This window comes from Danio aesculapii, chromosome 17 (assembly GCF_903798145.1).
Source record: "Danio aesculapii chromosome 17, fDanAes4.1, whole genome shotgun sequence".
Classification (NCBI taxonomy): domain Eukaryota; kingdom Metazoa; phylum Chordata; class Actinopteri; order Cypriniformes; family Danionidae; genus Danio; species Danio aesculapii.
In genome coordinates this window covers 35,115,527-35,140,526 of record NC_079451.1, presented here as the reverse complement: position 1 = coordinate 35,140,526, position 25,000 = coordinate 35,115,527, and the positions used below count along the sequence as shown (strand labels likewise).

Sequence of the window (25,000 nt, the reverse complement as noted above, 5' to 3'; positions counted from 1 at the left end):
AGAAAGGGAACCTCCATGCACAACTATTTGTCTTCAGAAAAACATTTATGAAAAAAAAACAGGCCAGCAATTTACCGTGAGCCAGCGGAGAGCGAAATAACACAAGAGCGCTCTTTGTATCTGATGAGGCGTCAATCATGTCTCCCATCAAGGCAATGCTGAAGAGTCTTTTGTCACAGGAGTTATTCGGCAAACACAAGTGTGACAGCCAATCAAGTCCTCAGAGCTGCACGGGGAGGCGCAGGAGAAGCCCTCCACATGTTCACAGAGTAATAAGATGGGCAAACTCTGCGGAAAACTTCTACGGAAAGTGCCGACTTTATGTGAGCAGGCAATAAAGAAAGGAGAGCTCTGGATATAGATTAAAAAGATCACACACATATACAGAAAAACGAACATACAATTAGCTAAAAGCTCTGTCTGACTTAAGGCATCTCATCAGGACTATAGTGGAAAACTCTGAAGGGCACACAATGTTCCTTGTTGAAAATTTCTGGATGTATTAGCACTGTATAAATGGGAACGCACAAGAAGAAAGAGCAGGATCTACAAAACCTCAGACTAAAGTTGAACCACATGTACCTAACAAAATAAGTACCCTTATTATGCTATTTTTAAAAAGTGTCTAATTCTGTTTTGGAGGTCTCTTACAATAGCTTTATATCCATAAATGGTCAAAAACACTTCATTATACAATTTTCCCTGGAAAGCCCCGTATTTCAGCTCTACTTTTAGCTGTCAAAATTATGAAAAAACATCTGGTTTTGTCTAATATTTCACTTTTTCTTAAAATTCTTAATATGTGAGGGCTAGTAGTATCACATGAAAATAGGCAAATCAGCTGTAGCCAATTGTGTCACAATATGTTTTGAAAAACAAAATTACTATTCAGTCACCTATCAATGTCAATCAAGTTTCAGTTAGTGAAGGCATGGTCTATGATAGCCAGCATCAGACCGGTCCCAGACCGGAGTAAGTCTTTTCAAAAGAAACACTTTCGTATCTAAAGGGTCTGCACTGCATACAGGTTCTGTATTTTGTGATTCACAAGTGTTTTCTGTTTGTTTACAGTTAAGAATTGCATTACATGAAATTTATCTCTATTGTCTTTTGGTGTTGAAAATTCAACCACTGTATGCAGTTTTAAATAAGTGACTTTTATTCACATTTTAGAAATGAAAACACTATATTGTGTAAGAAATAATATGTAGAGAATTAAGTGTGTAATAGGGTTGGGCGATGTCGACCAATTTGGCATCGTACAATGTCTAATGCGAAACACTGCGATGGACGATGGCATCATCGTCGTAGGTGGCAGTGAATTAATTATTTATGAATAAATATTTAATTCATAACGAATTAATTATTTGTAGCCTACCATTTCAACTACCTGACCCGCATGGTCTTAGTTTTACCCATAACCAAATCATAAATAAATAAAGGTAAGTTAGACGCAAATTACCACCAGTCAATCACGTTTTCCACAGGACGCTGGCATGAACAGGCAGTGATCTGTATTGTTATAATAGTGTCGACAAACTTGGTTGGTAAAAAAAGATGCACAACCAACAGGAACCAACCAACAGTATCTGAGGTTTTCACTAAAATTACTAAGTTCAAGTGTGAAAGCGAAAGATTTAAGCAGTGTACTGACGCTGTGACACGTTAGCTGATGGATTCAAAAGAACGAAGAGTCACCCGCTGACTGCTGGAGCTCAGATGTGTGCATACACTGCAGTGCATGCCTCTGGGTGTGTGTTTATGGTCACGTGATGTGCGTTTTCAGCAGTATAGTGTGGAAGGAGGGCTTTTTAGAAATGCTAGATGAAACGCCAGTGTGTACGTGGATCATTTTCGTTCTAAAATGCCATTTTAAAACTAAGTATTAGTGTAAACAGGGCCTAAGTGTGTATTCTTTGCAAACGGGTTGCTGCTGCGATGGGGGTGGGGCGGAAGATTGCGATGCCGGCTTAGCATAGTAATGTCTATAGGCCATCTGCGATGGACGATGACATCATCTATTGACCAAACCCTAGTGTGTAAAAGTACTTCCAATTTGTTACCAGGTTTTTGTACAGTCATTAACAACACCAGACAGACAATACATTACTTCAAACAGTAAATGACTGGTCAACAGTAAATGAAATTGGTCAGGGAAAGATCCCATAATGCAATTCAAAAGCATAAAAAAACTTCAATTTCAAAATACAGAAAACTCATTTACTAAATATTTTTACAGTGCATATTGGTACATTAAAGGTACATGTTAGAACATAAGCCAATATTGTACATGTTAAACAGAACAAAAGTGTTTTGAAAAGGGTTTTCCCCAGTGAGAGCTTTTGTACCTTTATTTCTCACAGTGTAAATTCTTTAAAGGTGCAGTATTGCAAAACAAACGCAAGCACAGGTTGCCAGATTGAAGACCAACAGGAGCAGGTATGACGATCGAACCTATAGGCTGATTTAAGTCGTGTTCTATAGAAATGCAACAACACAAAGGAAGGAATATTCTCCATATTAAAATGAGTTTTTGTAATAACCAACTCCTTGAATTTATATTTTAGAAATGGCTTCTTGCAGCTAAACCACAGAAAACAGACAATGATCACCTCATGTGCCTTATTCAGTGTTACATGCTAACAATATGAGTTTGAATGCCATTTTACATGACATTTATTGCGATACTACTGAAAGTAGCAGCAGATAGTTCACCTCAGATCTTGAAAATAAAACAAACCATTTGAAATTGAACTTTAGAACTGTGGCTCATAACCAACACATAGTGATTCAGCATGTACATTTAACAATGTTAAAGAGGTTTAATATGTAGTAATTATAAATCTTACCATTTCGTGAGTGAGTGCATATTCTGTGCTTCTGAATGGCTGTCTATAAATTTCTGTCGTGTTTCGTCTGGTGCAAACAGCCAAATTGCTGATCACTGCAAATCTTGTCATGTAGAATGTTGTTAGGACACACTGTTACAATGTAATCTGCTCACCTAATGTTTACATTAGTAATGTTTAAATTATTTGCTAGTAAGTAACCTCATGTAGAACTCTGAATCTCATTTCGGAGACTGCTACTGTCCATTGGAGCTTGCATTTCGGTCACGGACGTTTGCTTTGAGAGTCTTTCTGAATGAATGAATGAATGAATGAATGAATGAATGAATGAATGAAATACGCTGTTTTCCAACAAGGCAACCCGGGGTGCTGTATAATTGGCTAAAGTGGCAGTGGGTGGGTTAAAAGAACCAAAACAAAGACAGCGTTCTGGCATGGAACAGACATTTTCAAAGCAGAATAACCTACTTCATATCATTGTTTTTCAGATCAACAAGAATGTTCACTTGGCTTGTTTCTTAAATATCTGCAAACATATTATGGTATTTTTATGCTTTAGAAGAGTCAAAAACTTACATACAGCACCTTTAACAATGCATTACAGTAGTTCAGCAGCGAGTTATGTTGTTGTTTTCAACATTGAATGTTACAAAGTGAAACATAATCCTGAATATTCCTAAGTGAAACGTTTGCCCTTTTGCTGCTTATTCAAACTACTTATTTAAAATAAGGCCAAACTACAAAATTCCTGGGATTTTTTGGGGGGGCACTTTAATATTTTTATGTTCAATTAACTTAAACTTGGTAAAAACAATTAAGTTAATCGATTTGTGTTGGGACAACATGAATGAATTGTGTGGAACCCTCCATTTTTTACAGTGCAGTATTTTTGGCATGTGTCATCTCTGCATCTGTGGAGGTAAACCAGGCCCTGCACAATTAATACCCAAATAGAGCAAATCCCTCTACCTCCCTATCACCTCCTCTACCATTCTCTTCCTCCTCCCCAAAAGCCCTCCCTCCATCCCTCTCTCTCTCTCTCTTCGCGCAACCCTTTCATCCGTAGACAGAGCGGCACAAAGCCGGAGCTCTGACAACTCTCGTAATTGCCACAGACATTAATGACATATTTCAGCAGCAGGCAGAAGCCATTAGATGGCCTTTGAAAAATGCTTTGTAGGACCATCATCAGAGCATGTTATTGCCAGAGGACTAATGGGGAGGCAGCAGAGGTTCCTCTTATGCTGTCCGTGCTCTCACTGTGCACAAAACACCAAAGAATAATGATCAGTCTTACATCAAAGGAAACATGAATTAGCAATACTGTCACAAACTTGACATGCTAAGACGAACTGTTAACCTCAGCGCATCAATACGGCAAAAGTGGCAAGTCAGACCGCAGTTTGGCATCAAGGATAAGTAAATACATTTTAGTTTGGTTTACGATGCAATTTAAAATATTGAAATACTATTTAAATTTTACGATGGAAAGTTTATTGCCGGGGACAACTAAATGCATAAACAAATAAATATGAAGATGAACAAAATATAAATGCATAAATAAATAAGTGGATCTGTGCATGGTAAACAACACACTATGGAATGCAAACAATCTAAAGGCTATTATTGTAAAACAAACAGTGGCATAAATATTCCAGACACTCTAATTATAGACAGAATGCTGTTTCTGGGATTTGTGGTCTATAAAACTCTCTTTATGTCACTGAACTGAAATGATAAGACTATTCTTTATTATTGAATGTACTGAATATATGTGGTGCATGAAACGAGTAAATCTCACACTGCGTTTTAATTCAAAGTCATGGGAGTAAAAATAAAAGGTAACACATCACTTGAAGGGAGTGTTCATAAGGCTGTCATGAAACCTTTATAATCATGACACGTGTTATGATAGTGTATGAGATTTTATGCATGCCTGACATCTGTTATTAAGTGTCATTTGCTCAGTTACAGTCAAGCTCAAAATTATTCATACCCCAGGGCTATGACTGTATGTCATTTTAAATGTAAAGATGGCATTGTTCGATATGACACCTTGACATTATTAAGACAACATAACTTCTCATAAATCTGTCATAAACATGATTCTAATGATGGTGAATGAGATTTTATACATGCCGATGACAGCTGTTATTAAGTGTCATTTGCTCAGTTATGGTCAAGCCCGAAATTGTTTATACTTCAGAGGTAGGAATAAATTTGGGCTTGACTGTATGTCATTTTAAATGCAAAGACGACATTGTTCGTCATGAGAACTTGACATAAACAAATACATCACAACTGGGCTTATCTTTATCATAACAACTTGACATTACCAAGACAACATAATCTGTCATAAATCTGTCATAAACATGATTGTCACAAGGGCATTATAATTGTGTCATGAATATTTTTCTGATCACTTTTTTCAGTGGAACGAACTGCATTTGTCATTTAACCGTCTGATTAGAAGTGTCATTACTCAAATAATCAAATAATATAAATGTCAAATAATTTTTAAAAGCTTCATTAATATTTCATGACATTATAATGACAAATACAGCTTGTACCACTGTAGTTAAATCACTATGCTGATATAAAATTCATGACATTTTTATAATGGCTTCATGACAATCATGTTTATGACAGATTTATGACAAGTTATGTTGTCTTAGCAATGTCAAGTTGTCATGACGAAGATAAAGACCATATTTGACTATCAAGTTAAATAAAAAAGTTGTTAACTGTGTCAAGTTAAATAAACAGTGTCAATTCATTTAAAATGTCATAACTGAGTGAATGACACTTGTTATAAGCAGTTGGGTGACAGTCGTGAACATGACAGTTGTTATAAGCATGCATAAAATCTCTTCACATTCATGGCATGTCATTCACGACTCGTACAATAGGAGAAAGTAGGCTATTTCTTAAAGTGTAAAACTTTTACCATTGTAAATAATGCTTTTCATATAAAACAACCACTTTAAGCTTGCCTGCAAAGCTAACATCTTGCAAAAAGAATGACTTAAAACAAAAAACAAAAAAAAGAAAAGTGTTTAGACTTAAAACTAGTGCTGCACAATTTAAGAAAAATCTGATATTGCGATTTTTTTTTTCTTTGATAACTATTGCGATACAGTTTCACAAGATGGACAGCTCTACTTGCCAATTTTCTGGGGAGTCTACCAGTATTCAGGTACATTAATACCAATGCCAACAATGCTATTTTTGCTTTGCATTGTCTTTCTATTCCAAATTTCGAGCTCTTGGATCAAGTAAACATATTGTATTATTATCACCTTCAGAAGAAATATCCCAAAATCTTTAAAACAAGAAAAATGATCTGCCATTAGGGTAAGTAAAATAATCTTGTTTTTGCATTGAAATGTAGATATTGGACTAGAAACAAGACAAAAATTCTAGTAAGTAGTAAGAAAAACATTTTTTTTACATAAATTGTATAAATTTTGTATAAATAGTTAAATGTAATTAATCTTTGTTGATCTTCATCTTAATTGTTTGTGCCCAAATGTTTTAAACTCTTGAAGTGCACAGTCACATGCCTTAAAAACACATGCAAATGATAAACTTTTACTCTATTATAGTTAAACTTAGCAGTGACTCTACAAAATCATGCGTTCTGTAGCTCCAGCTCAACTGCAATTCAGACTCAACATTGCATATCTGCCTTGTGACTATTGCGGATACGCACATTGCGATATTGATGCTGAAACGATATATATAGCCCTACTTAAAACAACTAAGACTATTTAATCAAACTATTTCAGCTCTATAAAATAAAACAACAGAAGAAAAAAAATCCAAATATAACTTGAAGTGAATAAAAACATCCTCCATGTAAAAACCTCACCTCAAAGAATGCCAGGTATGATGTTACAGTTTGCCGAGCCATTCATTCTAAGCAAGCGTCTTATTGACTTCTTTCTCATATAGCAAGCGTGCTATTGTAGTAAAAGCACAAATAATCAATGACCTCCAAAATGCCGGAGTCCTGAATTACAACCCTATTGATCAAGCAACCGAAAACAGCTTTATACCGACAGACCACAGAAACCAGTAGATATGACAATAATAATAATAGTGTGCTTCCTCATTTCTCTCTTTTACTTGTTTAATAAAGTGATTTCATGTATATGAAAGGTCTGTACACCCTTGCCAGGGAGGAAAGCCACACAAAGACTGCTATATAACACTTCTGCGATCACTTTCGCTTGTGGAGAAAAGATGCTCTGTGCACTTCCATCATTACACGGCGACTTAGCCAGTCGCTCCTTTTGTAAGCAAAGTGGACTGACATGCGTTCATAGAAATTGCATCTACTATTGCCAGTGCAATTATTGCTTTACATTGTGACTTCATGAATAACTCGGAGGGAGCAGGCAATTTAGCGGCTGCCCAATCTCAGAAAATTCCCAGCAGTCAATAAATGCACACTAGACCATTAAAAAGCCCCTCTTATTCATCTTTCCCCCCCCCACCTCGGCGAGCAGCACCTACCGCCGCCACGTCTCTTGAAATTGCCTGGCCAGATGGAGGGCTGTGGGGTCTGTTTGGCTAGCTCCTGGTGCTAGCAACAAATTAGCATACAGTAATGAATTGCCTGAGTAGAACAGAGATGCACTTAGCCCTTTAGCAACGAATGGAAGAGTCTATCTCACTCATGACAGACGTAAAATAAACACGAATTACCCTTACGATTTACGCATCTGCTTTGTGCGGCGCGCTGTTGAACACAAAATCACGTGTTCAATGCTTCCGTTTACTACAAATATTGGCAGGCGTTTGTCAACAGTCTTTTAACTTTGGGATCACTAGCATGTCTTCTACACCTAAATTTATGGCCATGCTGTGAAGCTCCCTTTCCAACTTCAGCTTTTTTTCCGCCTGGTGGGACTTCAATGGATTCAAATGAGCTCGCTATTATTCCTGACAAGCAACAGTGGGTTCTTAGTCATAAGGTTAACTGGCCTATTTGGCCAAAGAAAGATTAGCCCTGATTAAAAGGATAAGAGGAGGTCAAAGGGCAGCGTCTGAAATAAATACACACCAGGAGCGCTTCCGGAGGGTCGCATTTATTAGGTTGGTAACATGTTTATAAACATTAATAGCCTTTTTTTTTATTTATCAAAAATATGTTTGGGTGTTGAAGCTTCTATTTTGCTTCTATTTCTATTTAGTGGTTATCAATAAAAACTTAAATTAGAATGAGTCTAAAAAAAAACAATAAAATTGCTGTAACATTATTATGTGATAATGATTCTAGATTCTATAATCCATAATAATTTATTTTTATATGATCTAGAACTACAATCCTGGGTGACACAGTGGCTCAGTGGTTAGCACTGTCGCCTCACAGCAAGATGGTCGGTTTTCTCCAGGTGCTCCGGTTTCACCCACAGTCCATAGGCAAGCGCTATAAGTGAATTGAATAAACTAAATTGGCAGTAGTGTATGTGTGTGAATGTGAGTGAATGTGAGTGTGTATGAGTGTTTCCCAGTATTGGGTTGTAGCTGGAAGGGCATCCGTTTTGTAAAACATATGCTGGATAAGTTGGTGGTTCATTCCGCTGTGGTGACCCTAGATGAGTAAAAAGACCAAGCCGAAGAATAATGCATGACTGACAATCCCCAGCACATTCATGTTATTTCAAATTACAATTATTTACTATAATTATTAGTGCAGTTTTTAAATAATTTAATATAACATACTTAACTTTATATAAAAGAAAATGAAACTAATTTATTAAATATTAATGTGTGGATATGTATCTGCATACACATACATATAAAAAAAATAAAAATCAAAGGGGGGCTATTAATTCTGACTTCAACTGTGTTTGTGTGTGTGTGTCTGTGTGTGGTTTTGTATGTATGTGGTTTTGTATGTATGTGGTTTTGTATGTATGTATATATATATATATATATATATATATATATATATATATATATATATATATATATATCTATATCTATCTATATCTATCTATCTATCTATCTATCTATCTATATATATATATATATATATATATATATATATATATATATATATATATATATATATATATATATATTTATATATATATATACATACATAAACACACACACATATATATATACATATACATAAACACATATACATATACATATATATACATATACATACACACACACACACATTTAATGAAATATGAATGAAATGATTCTTGGTTGATCAGTCTCCAAAAAATTAGTAATTGATTAAATGTTTAGTTTATACATGTTTGTAAATGTTTGTTTCTGCTACACTGCACACAAAAAAAACATCATTTCATTCATATTTTGACATTTCCACAATCATAATATGCTTTCTACATACTGTATACCAGTGGCGGATTTAGGCATGGGCAATAGCACAGGGAGACGGTGTAACAAAAAAACATGCCCAGTAAAAATCATCTGTTCCCCAGTAAGCTTTGAGATACGATTTACTCTATGCAAGTGTACTAATTTAGAGAGGTAATCCCAGAATAAAGATGTTAGGGGTCATTCACATTTGCCGTCTTTTCCACACGCAAGTTTGTTATTCTCTATGCGCAACTGTAACAATGCTGGTAAAAGCAAACTGACGAATGCGCACAGAAAACCATTCCTATTCCTATTTATCAGGGGTTGCCACAGCGGAGTGAATCGCCAACTATTCCAGCATATGTTTTATGCAGTGTATGTCTTTCCAGCCAGCCAGAAAACACCCATACACACTCACATTCACACACACTTATACACTACGAATAATTTAGTTTATTCAATTCACGTATACTGCATGTGTTTGGACTGTGGGGGAAACCGGAGCACCCGAAAGGAAACCCACGCCAACACAGAGAGCGCATGCAAACTCCACACAGAAATGCCAACTGGCCCAGCCGAAACTTGAACCAGCAACCTTCTTGCTGTGAGAATAATAATAATATTAATGATAATTTTATTATAAGTATGGCATGGTTTGCCCAGGGTGCCATTTAAACTAGAACTACCACTGCTGTATTCGAAAATCACATTTGTCAATTGTATTTGATGCACAATAAAACAAGATCTCTGTTATAATGCAAACAATTTCATACATCGTCACAAAATATGATAACTGGTTTTGGAATTGATTTTCTTTCTGCAATATATTGTATTTTATTTGCTAATAACTTTGGGGTGCGAATCGTGACCTTTCTGGAATTTTCCAACAAAAGCTCACATTTCTTAGTGTCCAGTTTTGATAAAAGCATGCAGAGACACTCAGAAAAGCACTTGAAACAGACAGCAGAACCTGATCGCCTACAGCCGCCACAGCCCTCAAGAATAACTCGCCATTAGCAGTGACTACATTGCATTCAATTAATAAAAACAGACATCGCAAATTACATCTGCAGCAAAAGGGCTTGAATTATGCAATCCCACACTTCATTACTGAATGCTCTGTGAGTCAAATCGATACACTTTCTGTCATATTAGCTTTCTTTTCCTTTTCTATTCTGGGTGTGGAACTTAAAGATTAAGTGTTTGTCTGAACAAGACCTCAGAAAAGATGGGTCTCGGTTCCCTCCCGAATGAATTGTCTGGTTCTGGCAAGGGATAGTTCACCCAAAAAATGTTTTCCCTATATGCTCACCCTCAAGTGGTTCCAAAGCGTTATGAGTTTCTTTCTTCTGCTAAACTTGAAGAAAGCCGAAAACCTGTAACTATTAAATTTTATTACGAAATAATTAAACAGACATTACTAAAGTATTTACAAAAAGAAATATAATAAATATATAAATAAAACCAAACAAATGCAAATAAAATAAAGTGTTATTATATCAACACAATTGACAAAATATTATTAATATTATATAATTAATAAATTAAATTAAATAAAAAACAAAGCAAAGATAAAAGTAAAAAAAAAAAAGAAAATATCTTGGTATAATTGAGTGAAAACTGCACAGGCATACAGATGTGGGTTTAAAAATCACACACAACTTAACTCTTAAATTGAGCAAAAAGCTATGATCATAAAACATTCATTTTCATTTCGGCTTAGTCCCCTATTAATCTGGGGTCGCCACAGCGGAATGAACTGCCAACTTATCCAGCATATGTTTTTTTACGCAGCAGATGCCCTTCCAGCTGCAACCCATGACTGGGAAACATCCATACACTCTCATTCACACACATACACTACCAACAATTTAGCCTACCCAATTCACCTATACCACATGTTTTTGCTTGTAGGGGAAACTGGACACCCGGAAGAAACCCACGCAAAAACTGGGAGAACATGCAAACTCCACACAGAAACGCCAACTGACCCAGCCCAGACTCGAACCAGCGACCTTCTTGCTGTGAGGCGAACATGCTACCCACTGCACTACCATGCAGCCCGAAAGAAGGGGGCCAAAAAACTTACAGCACCTGGTATACCCAGGCAGTTCTCCATCCAAGTACTAACCAAGGCCAACCTTGCTTTACTTCCGAGATCAGATGTGATCGGGCATATAAAGGGTGGTATGGCCGTAAGCTGATTATAAAACATTATTTATGAAAATAAATAATAAATTTTAAAAATTTAAAAATTTTTAAATAAAACTGAATTGTTACAAATTAAATTGAAATGTAAAATATCAAACTGTGTTAAAATACCATTTAAATAAATCAACAAAAAACAAAACAATATAAAATAAAAGATATTATTTGTATTAGTTGAGTCAATAAGCAGAACAGAAATAGAGGGAAAAAAATAAACAGGGGGGGCTAATAATTCTGACGTCAACTGTATATATAGTTAAAATTATATATATATATATATATATATATATATATATATATATATATATATATATATATATATATATATATATATATATATATATAAAAATATATAAATAAAGGTAAATACAAGTTTAAAAAAATACGCAATCTGCACTCCGAAATAAAAGTACAAAATCTGTCATAGGGGTGTTCTCAAGGGGTTCAAAGAGAAAATCAATATGGACTTTTTAGATACAAATGCGTACTATTTTAAGGTACAGATCCAGCTTTAGGATGATAATAGACAACATGCACAATAGTCAACATTTTTTTGTTTATTTCTTTTTATAAAGGAATAATAATTTTTTCAGTCATATACGATTAGACAGCTAACATGACGGTGATTTGATGCTTCGCAAAAGTTTCTGAACCCTTCACCAATATCAAAAGGCTTTTAATTTAAACAGCCAGTTATTAAGCCGATTAATGCGCTCTAAAATACTAACTAAATCTATTGCTAAATACTTTTGACATGAAATTGTAAAGCCTGCAGCCCACAACAAATGTGGAAAGTTATTGCGTATTATATTTAACAAACGGCGAATTTTGTCATTTTACTCACATGGATGATTGTATAAAAATCAGATGATGTCATTACGCTGCTGTGCCATCAGTCAGTTGTTGCAATGCTGATAAAATAAAATAAAATAAAATAAAATAAAATAAAATAAAATAAAATAAAATAAAATAAAATAAAATAAAATAAAATAAAATAAAATAAAATAAAATAAAATTAAATTAAATTAAATTAAAATTAAAAAGTTGAGTCGATAATGCACAAACAAAAAGAAGTAGGTTTTAAATCACATGCAGTTTATCTCTTTAAATGAGCTATATGGCAACAATAGCATAATATCCATGCACTAATATACCAGACAATCATTTTAACACAAGTTTCCAGTGTTAGCGCTGTAAAACTCTTCTGAAAACTTAATTTGGAGCTGCGTCTATTTATTACAAGCTTTGCTGCGATAAGAATGCAATTTGCATTTTAGAATATGAGACGATTATCAGAAGTGAGAACTCAATGGAAGAATTGAGACAGAGGCTAAAGCATGCTAATGTGCCGGCCGCAGATTCATTACTGCAGCCATTTCATGCACCGGTGGAGCCCAAGCAGCGGCTGATTTACTGTTCTCCTCTCAGAGACACAGCACACCAGTTCATACCTCTGCAAATCTCCACTGTTCTGAAGACAGCTGAGACGCCATCTTTATTTGCCAATGCTAGATCATGTTCAGTGTTAGAACTAGTAAACATGTCAATAAAAGAAATGATGCTCACATGATTATAAAAAATACACATGGCATTCATGAAAATGTTGCCTGTAATTAGAATTTTAAACACTAACAGTATTTTTCAATCAAACAAGCAGGAACGCAAAGGTCTATATTCACGAAAGAAGGAATCAGATTTCAGATTTAAAAATTAATAAATGATTAAAGTGCAATAACAATAAATAAATAACTTAATAAAAAAATTATTTTATTATAATAAATAAATCATCAAATGTGTTATAGAATTAAAATAAATTAATTAATTAAAATAAATAGTAAAACTAAGGTAAACAAAAATAAATAAATAAATAAATAATAAACAAAAACAAAAAAATAAAACAAGATAAAATAAAAAATATAAATGTAATTAAATTAAATTGTTTGTCATTTGAATTTTAAACACTAACATTACTTTTCCATTTAACAAACAAAAACGTAAAGTAGATGTTTGCGGAAGAAATCAGATTTCAGCTAAAAACAAACCAAATAAAGACTAAAAATAATAAAAATCTAAATAAATTAATTAATTAATTAATTAAAATAATTAAAAAGTAGAACTAAAATAGCCATAAGAATAAATAAAAGAAATAAAAAACTAAATTGAAAATATCAAAACAAAATAAAATATAACAAATAATAAAACTATAAAAACAAAACAAAAATAAAATAAAATAATCAGACTACAACTGGCAGCAGTAACGTCTAAAGATTGAGATTAGTTTGGGCAAAACCAACAATAAAATAACAAAAGAGGAATTTAAATGTAAAATAAATAAATAAAATAAAAATAAAATAAATAAAAATAAATATATCATCAAACAGATTACACAATAAAATAAATAAATTTATTAAAATAATTAAATAGTAAAACTAAATTAACCAGAAAAATAAAAAAATAATAAAACAAAAATTAAAAATAACAAAAACAAAAAACTAAGAAAAGAAAACAAAAGGTAATAATGACATGAAATTAAATTAATTTAAATTAAATTAAATAAAAAAAAACTAATTTGACTTTACATGAGGTCCAACTGGCGGCAGTAACATAAAGATTGAGATTAGTTTGGGCAAAAAAACAACAACAAAATAACAAAAACGTTGCAAAAATGTTGTTTGTAATTTGAATTTTAAACAGTATTTTTCCATCAGACAAACAGAAAGGTATATTAACATTTGTGAAAGGAGAAATCAGATTTCAGATAAAAACAAAACAAGTAAAGACTAAAAATAATAAACAAATAAATAAATAAATAAATAAATAAATAAATAAATAAATAAATAACAATTGGTCTTCACAAAAATAAACTGACTTGACATGCTGTGCAACTGATGGCAGTAATTTCTAAAGATTGTGAATAAATTGGGCAAAAACAATACCCTGCAAGTTACAAATTAATCAGAACACATTTATTTAAAGTAAAAAAATGTCCAAAAAGAGAAACAAATTAAAGACAATAATGAATAAAAAAATAGACCAAATATGAGGAACCGTGGCTAATTCTAATAAATGTATTTCCGTAGGTCTGGGTAAACAGTGGTCTATTTTAGCTGTCAGCCTTAGGGTATAATCATCAGTACGTTCACCAAGGTTGCCAAATATGACATCCAAACAGGAACACAATTTCTTTCCTCTTCTTGTTTCCTGATAATGCCAGTCTATGCTAATCAGCATCACGTCCTTCTCATTTAAAACACAAGGCTGTCCGAGACACAGACACAAGCACTTCACATAGAGTCTTCAGCAAATCAGCCATGTGTTAAACATGAACAAGTATGTCTGAAAGCAGAACTTACTGGAAATACAAGGTTTATAGCCTTCAGTCGAGCACGAGGTGATTCAATTGCGAATTGTAAATATTCAATACGTTGAATACAATCTGGAATCCTGAGGTCTGTTGTACTAAGCTGTTTTGGGTTTTTACTCCGTTTTCAGGCTCAGGAAATTACTGTAAGTTGGTTTTGATCGGAGATAGTCGCTGTGGTAGCTTATACAATTCAGTGGTGTTAAGTAACTAATAACAAATACTCAAACTACTGTAATTCAGTAGTTTAACTCAGAAATTGTAATTTACTGAGTAGTTTTAAAAATGTGTAATGTACTTTTACTTTCTCTTGAGTAAATTTTTAGTGCTGTATCGGTACTTTTACACCACTACTTTACTTCAACCCGCAGTCACTACTTTATTTTTTCTCATCTATGGGGATTAGAAAAATCAGTCCTGTGATTCCTGTCCAATCAAATCACACATACTGTAGAAAGTAAATCACATCATAATGAACTACCTCAAGACATGTGCACTTTAAAATTGCAGCAAACTGTTTGGAAGCATTAAACGTGTCCAAGAAGATGTCCAAAATCTCTACACGCATTGACCCAGAGACTGTTTAGATGCATGTCACTGATGAGAAGATGACTGATGTTGACTGTATGATGATTGAAATGACCTTAAACACCCAGCAAGCACAAAACGTCGACATGACGTCAAATTGAAATTGTACCCTAATGTAATATAGAGGATGCGTTTGGTTTGGAAATGAAAATCGGGTTGACGTCAGAACTCAATGTCAGGCTGACGTCAACGTCCAACGTCCAACTAAACCAACTAAATATTAACATCTAATGATGTTACAGCTTGACGCTGTGTGGACGTTACCACTATGACATCTATCAGATGTTGGATTTTGGTTGCCATACCTTATGAATAAATGTCAGTATTTGATGTCAATATGACGTTGGTTTATAGATGTTGACTCGACGTTGGAGTTTGGTCACTTTCTAACAACCTAAAATCAACCAAATATCAATGTCATTTGACATTGTTATTGGACATCAAAATAATGTTGTCTTTAGACTGACTAGACATTGGATTTTGGTCATCTGACATCACAACCTAAATCTAACCTAATATTAACGTCTTATGATGTTGTGTGCCTGCAAAGACGTGAATAGACATCCTGCGGCGCGATACTCGCGAATGAGGCGATTCGTGCGAATGAAGCGGTGCGAGTTGAGCGTTTTTCCGTGATTGACGCAACGCACACCGCGTTAACCAATCTGAAGCTTTCTGTTGGGGCACGTAGCGTCGTAGCGTCTGTTGTTGATGTCCCGGGGGGAAAAACATCATGCCAACACTGGACAACAGTTCATCAAACTGGGCTCGGCTCAGTTGGAAGCACCGCTGAAAGCCTCCATCATCTAGGTACAGTTTCTGGAGGAGTTTATGAACTCACAGAGCTGGGTGCAACTCTGAAAGGATCTAGTGGACTCAGACACAGCTCCAAACTAATCGATGCTGTTTTTCAGCCAACATAAAGCACATAAACACAGCTATTCTCTCAAAAAAATCCACTGCATTCGGAGCTACAACTGCATTTGAATAAACTTAATCTAATATTGTGTAAATCTGCTAATGGTTTGGTTTTAGTACACTCTACTAATTTTACTATCCTGCATATACTGAACTGTTAAGAAAAGTAAAATATATTTGGTTTATTAAAAATAATAATAATAATAATTGAACTCTCCACTCATTATGCAAACAAAATCTTCTCGTCGTACACAGTACATGTATACTGTAGTTCACACAAAGGCAAAAATGATAAAACGCAGACAGTACGAATAAACATTTAGCTGTCAGCGTCTGCTGGTCAGAGAAGCCAAGAAACAGTAATGGACCCTTAAAAGACTCCCGCTTTTTCACATCACGAGAGACCGCCATTAATTAATGTAGAGTGAAGCTAAAAGCCAGTAACTACAATGAGTGCTTTCTCCCTCCATTGCAGCTAATTATCTGCCTTTTTTTACTGAAAGCTTTGAGATAATAAATTCCAAGAGTGCAGATGGATGTGCAGACTAGCCTTTTCTATCGTTCACATTGACTGGCACATATGCTTCCACCATAAACCAAGTCTCTTATAGAGCATGCAATGTACTGCGCACCACATATAGAAACCCCACTGTCTAATGCAAGGAGAAGATAAGAAACAGAGAAAGAGAAAGAGAGAGAGAGTGGGAACATAAGGCAATTTAGCTTTCAGCCATGTATAATTTTCATGTACGGCTCCACCATGCTTCAGTAGTCCAGAGAGACGATTTGTGAAGCGATTTGTGCCGTGATTTTTCGGTTTCAGTGACTCCAAAACTGGTCCAGATCACATGACAAAGCTTCTAGATGTCCATTAGGGCTGCAATAAAATTGTCAAGCAGAACTATTGATGGTACGACATCCAAATTGTGATAAAGATCTAAATGACCGCGATATCATTATCCACCTAGAAAACTAAATTGCTATGCAGGCTTATCGTTACCGCTCACGTTTCAAGTTAATTTGTCACTGTAGACATACACAAGAACACACTGGAACAAAATAACATTGCTTCAGCTCGATGGTGCAATTAGAGGAAAGACACTTTGTCCATGAGAATATATACATAGCGCTCAGCAAATACAAATGAACCCCTCGTAAATCTCTTGTTAATTTTCTATAGGAAGCCTTACAATATTATATCTGTGCATATACATTAGATTAGTCGGTCCCACTTTATATTAAGTGTCTTTAACTAGCATGTACTTGCATCAAAACATAAATACAATGTACTTACTGTGTTCATAGTGTATTTGAGAACACTTGTGGTGCTCTTGATTTGGGATAGGGCTAGGGTTATGGACAGGTTTGGTGGTATGGGTAGGTTTAAGGGCGGGTTAAGGTGTAAGGGATGGTCAACAGTAAATTTTTTGACCGTTATCCTAGGTTAGGAAAAAAAATTAAAAAATAAAAATAGTAAAAAAAAAAAACAAGAGAAACAAAAAAGATATACTTTGTTTTTGACAATATTTCACATTAATTTAAATTTATTATGTGTCTATTTCTAAACATGCTCAGTGGCTAAAATATTATTTAAATATATATATATATATATATATATATATATATATATATATATATATATATATATATATATATATATATATATATATATATATATATATTCATTTAATAAATCTGTTTTGTTTAAATGCACCAAAATATACAGGAAAAAGTATTGAACACATCATGTTTTTTTTTCTGGGAAAAATATTCTAAAGGACCTGTTGACATAGAATTTTTGATAAAAACTCAAACAATACAAACATAAAAATAAAACAAAACAAAAAAAATGACAATTTGTTAGGTGTAACAACAATGAAATGACACAAGGAGAAAGTACTGAACTATTGAAATGTATTTAACACTTTATATAAAAGGCGTTGGTGATGGCGGCTTAAAGACGCCTCTCATATGGAGAATGAAGTCACATGCATTGCTCAGGTGGAGTTTTTCACAGACTACAACAGAGTGTAATCAGTCTTATCTATCAAATCAGATCTTTATTTTGTATTGGATTCAAGTCAGGTGATTGTCTGGGCCATTCTACAGCTTGATTTCCTTCCTCTGAAAGCATTTGAAAGTTTTCTTGGCTGCGTTTTGGATCATTGTCTTGCTGAAATGTCCACTTTGGTTTCATCTTTATCTTTCTGAAAATGTACAGTAGATGTTGGACTGAAGCAGATAATAATTAACAATAACGAAGGGCAGAGGGTTGCTAAATAACTACTGAGAGATTTCAGCTCCTGTCTGGGCTTTCACTGGCTTTCTACACCTTCCTTTCTTCATGTGTTCAATACCCTTTTTTCTGTGTCTATTCATTTTATTTCACATAACTTAATTTGTAAGGTAATTAGATTTGTTTTCTTTGAATATATGGATACGCTTTGAAATTTCTACTATATGTTAAGCAAAAGATTATGCTTAAAATTATAAATGTAACTGTAAACAAAATCTGACTCACTGAAAGGACTCAAAATGACTTAACACAAGCTGAAGTGTTATTTACCCTATAGTTGAAACATAATACATTTTACCGATATATGTCAAGATACAGTAGATATAAATATGTTTTGCATAAAGATGTTTATTTTAAAGATTTTTTTTACAATTTTTTTACAAAAACAACTGACAAATGAATAATAAATATAATCTGTGACAAGCATGGCACAATGTAAGCTGTCCATAAAGTAATTATGTCATTATTAAAATCCATAAAGTGATTATTTAATCATTTTATTTTGGTCACACGTTATTTTAGCATTAACTTTACCCATTTTCTGGTTTTCTGTTATTTTTATTATTACCATTTTTTGCATGTAGGCTGCATGCCAGAATACATGTTCGCAAAAGTTTAGCACGTTTAGCTAAACTGACATGCTAGTTTAGGATTATCTAAAAAATATTCTGGCTATTTCATAAATTGTTAGTTTCTTTAATTGTATTTCATTTATTGATCACTCAGTGTTAGCTATTGAACTATTTTGATTTACGTTTTGAATAGCCTAAAAGTTGCCTGCATTTTGCACACATTTGCTCAGCCTTACAGCTTGATTATGAATTGTTTGTTAATTTTGATTTATTAAAAATATATCATCTGTTTGAAGGAAAAAAATATTAAACTAAATTAAGAATGAAATATTAAAGGATTAAACTAAATTATTAATCTTTTACATTTATTTTTGATTTTTGTTTTTCTGCACGTTGTTTTTGCACTCCAAACATGACTTTGTTGGAAAACACAAATGACAATAGTATTTTTTTCTTACGGTATGGCATGTATATTTGCTGTGTGTCTTGCTGCATGGATCACATTAAAGCAGAATACTTCAAATTAATTTATTTTAAATTATTTCAGTCAATATATGTCTGTTTTGTATAGTTTGAGTTTCACAAAAACCACTCATGTTTCATTTGTTGTGCTTCTTTGTCTACAGCTATATCAATTTTGAATTAATTATCTATTTAAGACTGCTTTTGTGCCTTGAATCAATTTATTCAGTGAATTTTTTACTTGCCCATATACCCAGTCATTTGACTTTAAAAGAAAACATTTCTTAGTGTATGTCTCGTTACCATAGCGACGCATAGAATGTGTTCTAAGAATTGAATGTTCCAAAGTGTACATAAAGTCTTGCATCATAGAGAAGCTCTTGTTGGTTTGTTGTAGTGGCAGTGAACTGGTGGTGTGTCTTGGCTTTGCAGTGTTTTTGAATACTTGTGTTTTCCAGTGTTTCAAGGCTGTCTTAGCAATAGAACATCCCCGTTCAATGAGTGATTCACGGTGCAAGACCGAAATCCTCACCCTATTCCAACTGTCCAGCGAATGCAAACCCCGAACATCTGAGTGGTTCAAGGTGAATGATAATGATACCACATCCCCAACACTAGGTCTCGAACCTCCAACAACGGTTGTTGAAATGGAGGAAGACAGAGTGGAACTTGAGAAGATCTCCCAGAGCCAGAAAAAAGTGCAGCACAAAACACCTATGAACAGCAATATTAGTAAGTCATATTTACATTGAGATATGAATATTCAGGATTTTCCTGCCATAACATACTTACTTTTAAAAAATAATGTTTGTAGAGTGTAAATATTTAAATGTGTAAATGTTTGTACAGTATAATTGACAGCTGGTTGAATTGCTGTTTTCCTAAAGAGGCTATAGCAGGATGCAAATGTGATAAATATTTGTTTATAATAACTACTGGCATTATTAGTTCATATTTACGATATTGGCCAAATCGAGCGGTTTGAAATGAGACTATCTAGCCTACAGAGAACAGATCTTGTCAACAACTGTTACAGCTGCCATAATAAGCAGTAATAAAATTTGTGATGACTTTTTATCAATGTGTTTTTAAAACTTATTTTAAGCAATCTGAGGGCAAAACAAGATTTACAAAAGCTAGAAATAGATTTCCTTTCATCCATAAATTTACACAAAAATGTAAACTGTCTATAAAATCACTTTTTAGTAAGACATTTCATACTCTTTTTGTTTTATAACATGTGTTTAGATATCCAAGTAAAATAAACCTAATCCATACATTTAATCCGGAGAACACCGATTATATCCTTTATTACCTGGGAAACTAAGGACGCATTTGGAGACTGCAATTGAAGGAGCCTTCAAATCTTTTTGAAATGAAACTGCCTTCGTCGCGCCATGATGACGCAGTGGCTTCGAATGCATCCTCTGGGGGTTGCAGCCTCTGAAATGAGACAGCTATTATTTCATCAGTGGGCTAATCACTGTGCTACACAGTTAACACATAGCAGAACCGTATATGCTAAATTAGTGAGATTTAAATATTACTATACTTAATAATTCATATATTGAATGGTGAATATTCACTTGAATAATATCGGGCTATTATTGCATTAAAGTGCATCTTGATAAAACGATCCTGTAAATTAATGTTATTTCTCATTTTCAGATGTTCTGATACGACTTTACTCTCCAATCTCTTAATAAAACTAAATATTTACTTATCTTGGTTTTTGGTGAATGTTCATAATGGATATTTAAAATATAAACAGTCTTAATTTCCTCAAATGACTGTGGAAAAGTGTGTAAAGATGTGCAATTTTTTCTCTTTTAACAGATGAGAAGGAGAAAGTAAATGAAAAGAAAAAGAAGAAAAAGAGCAGGATTGCCTCTTTCTTTAGAGCTGTGGGCAGGATGTTTTGTTTCACTGCAAGGAAAGAGCAGCTCAGTAGTTCAGCAGAACCATGCTCTGATGGTAAATGATTGTTTTTGAATCTACATATTTTTTAGACTATAAACAAACTGTATCTTTACTTCCCTTTATCTGGAGTTTAATGTCTCCTTGAAAATAACTGGGTACAATGTGTACATTTCTCTTTTAACAGATGATGAGAATCAGATCTATGAGCAGAAGATTATGGTGGAAGTGGAGGAGGAGGAGATGGTGGAGGAGGAAGAGATAAAAAAGGAGGAGGAGGTACTAGAAGAGGAGAAGGAGATGATGGAAGAGGAGGAGGTGATGGAGACGGAGATGGAGGAGGAAATGACAAAGAATGAGAGGATGGAAAAGGAGGAGAATATGATGATGGAGGAGGAGGAGCAAAAGACAAGGAAGGAAAAGACTGATGAAGGGTGGACAATGGTGGATGATAAGCAGCGGAGGGAAACTGAGTGGCCACTGTGGAAGCCGAAACCCATCGCTACTGTTCCCCACATCCCTGAACTGGGCGAAAGTGAATATGTGGTCTTAAAAATAAGCAAGCTGAAAAAGTTGCAAAGCAAACAAAAGGAGGAGGAGAAGAGACTCAAGGAAAACATCAGTAGACAGATAACAGTGGCAAAGTTTATCAGTCTGAAAATTAAGGAGGAGAATGAAAAGATGAGGGCGGAAGAGGAGAAGAGACAAATGAAAACAATAAGCAGAAGGGTCTCCGTTACAAAGACTTTGACATTGAAAATTAAGGAGGAGGAAAAGAAAGTAAAGGATGATGAAAACGAGGAGCATAACATAGAGAAGGTAAAGAAAAGGAGGAGGAGGACACGGAGAAATCACAAGATGAAAGAGGAGGAGAAGAAGGAAGAGGAGAAGGAGGAGGAAAAGGAGGAGGAAAAGGAGGAGGAGAATAAAGATAAAGTGAAGAAGAAGAGAAGGAGGAGGCCAAGGGGAAATTCCACAAAGGAGGAGGAGGAAAAGACAGAGAATAAGAAAGAGAATGCAGAGAAGAAGTGCATGGGGAATCCAGATCCCCACAACAGAAGTGATAGAAATCACCAAAGGCCCCTCACCAGACCTGCTCCAGTGTGGAGGCAGCAGGAAAGACCACAAGGAAGAGCAGGAAAGACTACAAGCTTTTATTCTGGTGTTGGGGAAAATTTAAAGAGGTGGAGAAGAAAAAGACTCCCACAGATTCCCACAAAAGAAGTGAGAGAAATCATCAATGGCCCCACATCAGACCTGCTCCAATGTGGAGGCATCTTTAAGAGCAGGAAAGGCTGTAAGCTTTTATTCTGGTGGTGGAGAAGGAGGGGATGAAAAAGAATCGAAATAAACTTGTGTTGTACAAGAATGTTTGTTTGTTTGTTTTTCTGTGTGTCGAGTTAATCTGCTCAATTGCCTGTTTCAAAAGTGTTGAATTATGTGTTTGGTATTGTGTTGCCAGTTATTCCCTCGTTTCTAAAAAACAAACACGATGCAAAACTTAAATATTAACATCATCCTTCCTCTTCTTTTATTCCCATGCTTTCTCCCATTTTTATCCTGAAAGAGGGGATATGGTAATGTTCGTAATATTCACCTACTTTACAAAGGCTAAAAAGTTAAGACTATAGTTTTCAATATTAAAGCATTTTACTAGTATCACAGGCCACAGACTGTTTCTATGACTATTATTAAATTGTAACAGGTATGATTAATATGTATATGATTATTTTAGAATGTGAATGGACTTATTTCTTGAAGATATTAGATTTGTGGCATCTGTAAGTTTTATATCGAGTATAATTGATCAGATATGTTTGGTTGACAGATGAAACTGTGGGTAAATTCTGATGCGACTTTGGAGTTACTGTTTAGAAACTGACCAACGAACTGATGATGCTAAAGAACAACATTTGTAATGTCACATATTTGTCTTAAAGTAAAAAAATATGAAGGAGAGTAAAGTGTAAGGTGAGCACAAGACTCTGGGTCAGTTGTAACAACAAAACTCTAAATGTCCAAAAATACAGATTGGCCAGGTTTCCTACAGAACTTCTGTTCTGAAAAGCTCTCACAGCTAAAAGCTTCAACCATAACAGCAGTGATTTGTTGTTGGTTTAATTGTGTGAATTTGTTCAAAGTGGTAAATTGTTGGTCATTTTAAGTGATGATCAGAAAATAACATCTGAGCCAAATGCTTAAATCAAGGAAGGCAGAGCTTTTGCCCGACTATTCATCCTTGGCAACAAAATGATTATGCTACTGTAATTATTACTGTACTTGAGCAGTTACTCTACATGGCACTCTAAGCTAGTTATAGTTGAAGTGTGTACATTTTGGGCTACTACTACCCAAAACATCTGCCACTGGTCTAATAAATATTCTGCCTTTAAGCCAATGTTGCAGGTCAAGGTGACCAAACACTTACAAATTAATATTATATATGATTATATATTACTATTATAATATTCATTCATTCATTTCCCTTCAGCTTAGTCCCTTTATCCATCAGGGGTCGCCACAGAGGAATGAACCGCCAACTTATCCAGCATGTGTTTTACAAAGCGGATGCCCTTCCAGCAGCAACCCAGTACTGGGAAAACTATTATAATATTATTATATATCATTACAATAACATATAGGTGGCACAGTGGCTCAGTGGTTAGAACTGTCAACCCATAGAAAGAAGGTCGTTGGTTTAAGTCCTGACTGGGCCAGTTGCCATTTCTGTGTTTGCATGTTCTCCCCGTGTTCTAGTGGGTTTCCTCCGGGTGCTCCGGCTTCACCCACAGTCCAAAGACATGTGATATAGGTGAATTGGATTAACTAAATTGGCTGTAGTGAATGCGAGCGTGTATACGGATGTTTCCCAGTACTGGTTTACAGCTGGAAGGGCATCCGCTGCGTAAAACATATGCTGGAACAGTTAACAGTTCATTCCACTGTGGCGACTCCTGATAAATAAGGGACTAAGCAGATGGAAAATGAATAAATAACATATATATTATCATTAAAGGGTCAGTTCACCCCAAAATCTCACTCACATACGCATTACACTGATTCATCTACTGAACACAAATAAGTATATTTTAACCCCTTCTGGGAGAAACAGCATGCGTAATGTTTGAGAACACACCTCATACCTTGGTTCGCATTGGTTCTCACACATCAAGAAAGCATTTTAGCTCCTGGCACCAAATTTGAATGCTGTAAACAATGTAACTAATATGTTTATTATAATTATTACTGATAAGTAATTTAATTTAGTAAATTAAATCAGTCATAATATAAATCAACATATAAAATCATCACTTTTTTAATGAAGACTTAATAATCTGCTTGATTCATATGGATTTCTTTTTCAGGTCACACTTTATTTTAAGTCAGAATTATTACCCCCCTTGAATTATTAGCCCCCCTGTTTATTTTTTCCCCAATTTCTGTTTAATGAAGAGAAGATCTTTACACCACATTTCTAAACATA

The 25,000-nt window shown here is 34.4% G+C and overlaps 1 protein-coding gene and 1 pseudogene across 1 annotated transcript in view; both read right to left on the bottom strand.

The window, feature by feature from the left end:
• Nucleotides 1–25,000, bottom strand: part of adck1 (aarF domain containing kinase 1) — a 244,118-nt gene that overhangs the window by 174,475 nt on the left and 44,643 nt on the right. The window lies entirely within an intron of this gene.
• Nucleotides 11,277–11,395, bottom strand: LOC130245126 (5S ribosomal RNA; annotated as a pseudogene).